Here is an 8,419-nt window from a genome sequence, read left to right as displayed (position 1 = left end):
TGACTCAGAACTCTATGAGATTCATGCAGCAACAAACAAGGAAAATAAAGTGCTTTCTTTGGATGCATTATTTCCTGACCTGATATGAAAGAAAGACGGGGCCAGAACAGTGCTAATGAAGGGAGTTCCTGGTGTTGGTAAAACATATCAAACAAGGAGGTTCATAGTGGACTGGGCACAAGGAAAATCAAACAAACACATAGACTTTATTGTGCCACTTGATTTCAGCGAGCTGAATTCAAGTAGAGACAAAGTTGAAAACATGAAAGACCTGCTTCGTCAATCGCTCAATCCCAATGAAGAAAAAGGATTTTGCAATTACGAGTGTAAAGTCCTATTTGTCCTTGATGGTTTGGAAAAATGTGAGCTTCCTCTGGACTTTGCAAATAACAAGGACCTGACTGATTTGAAGGAGGCAGCCTCGATGGATGTGCTGCTAACAAACCTCATCAAGGGGAAGTTGCTCCCCTCAGCTCTCCTCTGGATCATCTCTCAACCTTCAGGAGCTAACAAGATTCCTCCTGAATATATTCAGAGAGTGACAGAATGTCGAGGTATGACACTATGACAGTAGTAACTAATACCTGTGTTGGTGATCTGCATTGTGTGTCTTTCTTTATGTTAGTCATTTATGCAGCTTTTGCAGTTTTTACTTTCCAAATAAAATTCAATCAAACTTTAACTCTTACGACATTAAAATAACTTGACACCAATTTGCTTCAACAAAAATATTTGTAGTTTTATTAAAACACTGGTTACTTTTTACTTTCCTTGTCAATTGCAGTTAATTTAAGCTTGCTAATTAAAACAAATTGCCTTTATGATAAAGAAAGTTGAGACATAACATGTATCAATCCTTCATCAATAATATGCTGAACTTTGTTTTGTTTATTCAGAGACGTTGGAGTGACAGCAGAAGCTGATATCAGCACTCAGAAAAAGGTTTGAAGAAAACATTCAAGATGAAGACATGAATCATTCTCACCAGAAAAACACAGAACACGTCCTGAAAGAAGACAGAAGTAGTGAGGCCAACAATGGAGAAGAAAATGGACAAGCTGTGGCAAAATCAGTAACTCAAGTTAATTCAGTATCTGATATCTTCAAAGATACAAAAGGACAAGCAATCAGAAATGTGCTGACTACCGGAGAGGCTGGTATTGGTAAATCTGTCTGTGTGCAGAAATTCATAAAAGAGTGGGCTAAGAATGACCAGAGGTCAGTTTTAACGTGGCTCACAGACAAAGTATGGGGCACAGCCAAAGTTGATGATGAAGTGATATTTCAACTTAACTTCTCTGACCTTAATTTGAGAAGAGAGGAAAAAGTCAGCCTGTTTGGACTTCTTAATCATTTCTTCAAGGAAACTAAAGACTTTGTGATCTCTAACTTTGAACAGTTCAAAGTTCTGTTTGTCCTGGATGGATTGGATGCTTTTCAATCAGCTCTTGTCTTTGACAACAACAACACACTGACCCATGTCTGGGAGTCAGCTTCAGTGGATGTGTTGCTGACAAACCTCAGAGGAAATCTCCTTCCTTCTGCCCGGCTCTGGATAACCTCGCGACCTGAAGCTGCCAAGCAGTTGCCTGATGATTGTGTCAACAGAACCTCCGAAATAAGATGTGAGTTTCTGGGTGCATAGAAATACAATACAAACATACAGGGAGAACAAACAACTTTATTATCTGTGAAGTACTAACTGTCACAACGAGGTTCAAACAAAAAAGGTAGAGGACCCAGATGCAGACAATGAAATTATTTCATAACTAATACTAAAAAATACGAAACAAGGCAAAAACAAAAGTTTAATGTTTGTAACCAAGCAAAACAAAAGTCCAACATAAAACAGCCACAAGGAAAATCCAAACTGCAAACACCAGGAACAAAGTTTCGGGACCAAAGACAACAACGAACGAGCACAGGGACATGAGAAGACTAAGGCTGAGTTTGAAATGCCATCTATATACTACATACTATACACTGCATACTGAGTTCGGCGGTAGTATGTAGTACAGAGCGTTTCAAATTTAATTTGCAGTGTGCAACACAGACGACAGTTTCAGGTTTTGAAAAGCGGAAGTAAACAATAGCCCGCCAATAGCCAAAACCAATATGCCCAATATATTTTTCTTACAAACTGTCACGTTCAGACAGACAACAGGACCCACAGAGCAGACCTGAAGCAGAGCAGATTGATTTAACCGTTTATTGGCCAAGTTCGGTACACGGGAGATCAGTCAATGGCAGCAGAACAAAATCGGCAGGCAAAGTCATAGTCCAAAAAACAGGCAAAAGTCAAAACCAAGGTAGCAAACTAGACAGGCAGAAGTACAGGATCACTGGGCAAAAGGAGAACACGAGGAAAACTGATCATACACTGAGAAACTAACACGAGGAATAAACGCCGGAAAACTACTCACAAGGATGCAGACAATCTGACAAAGACACACTGGGGAAGACAGGCTCATATACACAAGAGGGGAGGAGACAACGAGACATAGGTGAAAACAATAAGCAATCACACACACAGGGAGTAAAGAAACCTCAAATGAATGCAAACAGGAAGTGGGGAGATTAACAGAATAAAACAGGAAGTACAGACAAAAACTCAGGACCTGACACAAACTGTAGTAATACACTGTAATTTATACTTAATGTTGCAGAAAAATCTAACTCAAGGATGTTATAATGAAGAGCAACGCTTCAGCAGTACAGTACAGCAAACATATGATCAGAACATGATTGTTTCTGATGCCAATCCTTATGATCGGCTCATGAAATCTCTACCTCTGATACCACAATTCAGCAGATGAGGCTTTTTAAACGGCCTGTGAGTTCAGCCTCTTCTTACATTGATTCTTGGTGTTTTAAACACTGCTTCACTTTCAGTCGGCCAGCATGTGCTAAAACAACTACAACAACTTCCTTTTTGATGCTAGGGTTGTTTTTTTAACTTTACTAATACCTGACTGTAATTGCACTCTTAACTTGTAATTACAAAAACTGGCTAGTTTCTCCCAACAAAAACTGTTTTTTTTTCTCTACAGTTAAACCTGATCTTGCAAGTCAATGGTCACTCAAATCTCTGCTGAAGGAGCAATTTACCCAAGTGTCTGAGGGTATCGACATGCAGAAAACCTCTTCTCTTCTTAATGACATCTACACAGATTTCTACATCATAGAGGGGGAAAGAGGAGAGGTCAATGACCAGAATGAGACCAGACAGATTGAAGGCGCTGAGTTCAAAAGAGAAGAAACATCCATTAAATATCACGCCATCTTTGAACCAGCTTTGGGAAAAAATAAACAGATTAGATCTGTGCTAACAACAGGAGTGGCAGGCATTGGGAAATCATTTGCAACAATGAAGTACGTGCTAGACTGGGCTGAGAATAAGTCCAGCAACAATGTCTTTTTTTATGTTTCCACTTTCTTTCCGGGAGCTGAATTTGAGAAAAGAAGAAAATTACAGCTTGGAGGAACTTATTCACAGTTTCTTTCCAGGAATGAAGACATCAGAAATAAAGGACTATGACAAGTACAGTATCCTGATTGTGCTGGATGGTTTTGATGAATGTCGCCTTGATCTTGTCTTCAATTAAAGTGAACACTTGTCCGAGATGACAAAGCCAACCTCACTGAAGGTTCTGCTGACAAACCTCATCCAAGGCAATCTGCTTTCTAAAGCCCAAATCTGGCTCACCTCCCGACCTGCAGCATCCAACAATATCCCTGCTAGCAAAGTTGACCGGGTAACAGAAGTGGGAGGATTTAATGATGAGCAGAAGGAAGAGTACTTCAAGAAGAGATTTGAAGGATTTGGCTGAAAAAATCTTGTCACATGTCAAGAATTCAAGGACACTTTATATCATGTGTCATATCCCTGTCTTCTGTTGGCTCACGTCAAAAGTTCTGGAGGACTTTGTGATTAGAAAAGAAGGAGGTAGGATGCCCAGCACTCTGACTGACATGTACATATACTTCCTTTTGTTACAATGCAGACAGGCCAATGTTAAGTATGGCGGAGATGAGACAAGTCAGAGTTCTGAGACTGACTGTTGGAACACAAGAAACAAGAACACAGTGGTTTCTCTGGGGAAGCTGGCTTTTGAAGGTCTAGAGAAAGGAGACCTTGTCTTCACTGAAGAAATCTTGATAGAATGTGGTATTGAAATCACAGAAGCAGCTGTCTTCTCAGGACTATTCACTCAGATTAAACGAGAAGGCTGTGAGTACCAACAGAAATTGTTCTGCTTTGTCCATATGAGCATTCAGGAGTTCCTGGCAGCTTTCTATGTCTTTCACACATTCAATAACAGTGGTGAAAATCTGCTTACAAAACCCACTTCAACGGTCACAGACTTGCCTGCATCAGACTTGTACAAGGAGGCAGTGGACAAGGCTTTAGGTAGCAAAAATGGAGACTGGGATATGTTTTTGCGCTTCCTGCTTGGCCTCTCTCTGGAGACTAATCGAAATCTCCTTCAAGAGCTGCTGAAGAAGACAGACAATAACAAGGAGACCAACGAGGAAACAATTGGGTACATCAAAGAAAAGATCAGAGAAGAGAACAGTGATGCTGATAATAATTTAAATTTTTTCCACTGTCTGAATGAGCTGAATGACCAGTCTCTTGTGGAAGAAGTGAAAAAGTACCTGCGCTCAGAAACAGTCACATTTGAAAACTTCTCCACCTCCCAGTGGTCAGCTCTGACCTTTGTGCTGATGACCTCAGACGAGAAGCTTGATGTGTTTGATCGGAAATCAGAGAAGGTACTTCTGGGAATGTTGCCGGTGGTCAAAGTCGCCAAAACTGCTTTGTAAGTACTCTGCAACACAAGAGACACAAAAAACTCTTGTTATCTTGGTATACACTTCTTACAAGATAAGTTCATTTAGTTCAAATCTACAACCTATTCAAAATTCTCATGTTGGCTAACAGTGGTCTGTAGAAACTCCTGTATAGGCAATAGAAATGAAGCCGGTAAAAAATGTAACACCAGAACTGCCAAGCACTTGTGGGGTACTTTTTGGGAGTTTGGTCAACTCTGACGCTCATGCGTCTTTATCCTTTTCTTCTCATTCCTGGGCCAATGACACCATCACTTTACATCTCTATAGGTGCGTGCAAGGACACTATTCCCCCACCCCCCACAAACAAAGCCAGATAGATGCTCTAATGACAGGTTGCACCTGGGATGCTATAAACAAATTCAATTCTACTATTTTCACTTGCTAATGTCTAAGAAATAATAAAAGAAGATAGCACAAATGATCACATTTGTCTAACAAAAGAATGACACTAAGCACTGCCCCTGTGGTCTTCTTTGCGCACAGAGCTCAAGTCTCTCCATCCCTCATAATCAATTTCAGCATTTGTATTTGAGTGAATAATATAGTTAGAAATAAAAGTGAAAATAATCATGCTTTTTGTCAGACTAAAAGTTATATAAAAACTAAAGTCCACTGTCCCGCCGGTGTGCTGTATGCGCTCTCTCTCTCACTCTCTCTGGCTCTAGCTCCAGTTCAGGCTCAGAATCAGCCGCGTCATTTTCCTCTTCAACTTCAAATTCTATGTCCGACATGCCATCAGAGTCCGCAAAGTCCATGTTCTGTAGCATTTCCAATGCCTCCACAGCATTGATCCTGCTTTGTCTGCAATGTCCTATTTTAATAATCTCCATGTCACCTAAGTTGAATTTATAAAGCATTTTTTAGCCTTTCCTAAATAATAAGACCGCCTAAAATTATTAATTTCTATTGTGCAAAATTCACGTGATAAGTGCTTGTGTGCATAATTAGTTTTGATGTCCAAGCCATTGTCTCGTGTGCTTATCAGGCCATTAGCAAATGCGTTTATTCTCCTCCTGGATGAAAGTACCAATGCTCAACAATGTCACTCAGGGTGATTGGGGGGTGTCGTTGAGGTTGAAAAACAACAATAAAATGCATCTATCTGCTTTTCTAAAGGTAATTCAATCATTGTGACAATGCAGGCATGTACAGGATGGGTAATCAGGAAAGTCAGGGTAGGAAGGAAATGCATTACACATAATAATAATAATAATAATAATAACGGAATAATTTAACACCAAATGACGTCGTCTGGGGCAGTTCTAGTCTGAAATTTAGGTCTCTTTTGTATCTGGTTAGGTGGTTAAGGTGGGCTTCAAACTGCTTTGAATCCCCCAAAGTGGGAACAAACCTTGTTTGTCAATACACATGAATGAATGAAAGAAAGCTTGATGATGACCTGTTAAAAATGAGGGATTAATATGTTGAAGCTGCAATAGTGATTCTGTATTTGCTACAGCTGCTATTTTTAGTACAGTTTCTGATAACAGTCATTTTTTACAGGCTTGATTGGTGTGAGCTCACTGAAGAATCCTGCAAAGGTCTCTTATCTTCAGTCCTCAACTCTGCATCTTCGAATCTCACCAAGCTGGACCTGAGTCATAATGACCTGCTTGATTGTGGTGTGCAGCATCTCGCTGATGGCCTGAAAAGTTTACAATGTAAACTGGAGATTCTCAAGTAAGTGTGCATTAGATTTATTGTACATTTCATTGTAAGTTACAGAAAACCCACACAATATTGTTGACAGGAAAGGGGGCTATTATGGGTAGTTTTTGGAAGATAGAAATCCTGGAAAACCAGCAATGGGAAACAGGCGGGTAAACAAAGGCACGTTATGCACAAAGACATTTCAAAACTAAAAATACAGATCAATACAGCAGAATAGTCAAAGCAAAGCACGTAGTGACAATTAAACTAAGGAGATAGTATATAGGGAATACGGAGAAGGAGAGGAATGCAGACAGGTGAGCAGGTGGGCAGGGGAGGTCAGTTCAACTCCCAGGCTGATTATAACAGTGGACGTGTGGATCTGTAAAAGGCGAGAAAGTCTGCAGCAGTTGGTGGAGAGTTGGAGCAGGAGCAAAGTCCATGTCGTGGGAAAAGTGAGCAGATGAGAGCAGAATGTAACAAAATGCCCACCTCAAAAAAGTCAGATTCCAAATGTCCAATCAGACTGGTTAGGAACACGAGGTAGGGTTAGTGAAGGGAGTCTGGAGGAGAGTTTAAGGGTTAAGTGGTTTTGGAGCTGAAGAATAGAGCTGGGGATTTAAGGCAGCAAGACTGCGGTCTGGGCATAGGCGCAGCAGGAGACCCAAGGCAGACAACCTTGGGGCAGGGCAAAGGGGAAGCAGGAGTTCTAGGGCGAACTGCCTGGGGGCAGAGCTGTAGCAATGCAGATCCCCTCAGGTGAACTGGCTCATGGTTGACCACATTGGGGGAGCCACTCTGGAGGATGAGCAGGAGGTCGACCAAATTGGCCGAGCCTCTCCGAAGGATAGGCAGGAGGATGACCAGGCAGCCAGTGACATAGGTAAGACTGCTCAAGGTCAGCGATGGAGGTAGGAGGTTAACCAGCTCTGGAGAACAGGCAGGAAGTCGACCAGATCAGACCAGACCAGGATCATCGGTCGAGGGCTCCGTGGTACTGGGCATCAGAGGCTGCAGGTTGCTGACAGCAGATGATCTGCAGCAGTGAGCAGCTTGGGCTCTGGAATGATGGATAGCTGTACCACTGAGGCAATGGGCAGCTGAGAGGGCTGATGACATCTGTACCCATGATTACCACTGGTTTACTGGCAGGCTAGCTGGCTCAAGATGGGAATGCTGAAGGCTCAAAAAGCTGTTTGGTGAGCTGAGTTTAACAGACAGGAGAGCTGGCTGAGTAGAAGGCTGAGGGCTTTGAATCAGATTGGCAGCTAACAAGAAAGATCAAAACTCAACTTAAACTTTTATACTATGAAGTAGGCTACATTTTGAAACACTCAAGAATCACCCTAGTGCTGTTAAGAAAATGTGCAATGGCAGTAGTGTCACTAAGATCAAATATACACTTGGCATTACAAGGCTATTTGTATACTATATAAAATGCACGTTTCTGCAGGGTGCAAATACCTGCAGAACACATTGTGATCATATTTACAGGGGGACTACAATCATAAGAAAATATTGCCTAATCCTATCACCTTATTTTACCTCTTATTTATACCCAATACAAGCATGGCAAAAGCTTGAAGTAACTTGCAAGCCTCCCTTTGAAAACGGATTCAAAATTGAATAAGCCTGTCTATGGTGTTGCTCTCCTTAACCTGGGATGTGTCAGGTTTGTTGACATGTAAGCCAGCCCGACCTTACTCATTAGTGTTATGTTCAGAATAATGTATACCAATTCAGCTCACCTGTTAACACTAGAGGTGTCTGGGTCTTTTTTTATTAATTTGGTTGATATAAAATGCATTTTTCTACTCGTTATCATTTGACATCGAGCCATCTCCACATACACACGCCTCTCCTAAACACTTTGCGGCAGGTGTGCGTCAACCCACAATCTTTTTGCAACCCC

Source organism: Semicossyphus pulcher, unplaced genomic scaffold (genome assembly GCF_022749685.1).
Source record: "Semicossyphus pulcher isolate SPU_LCO1_2020_fin unplaced genomic scaffold, fSemPul1.0.p SCAF_13, whole genome shotgun sequence".
NCBI lineage: Eukaryota > Metazoa > Chordata > Actinopteri > Labriformes > Labridae > Semicossyphus > Semicossyphus pulcher.
The sequence above is the reverse complement of the archived record's forward strand: the minus strand, read 5'-3'. Positions refer to the sequence as shown.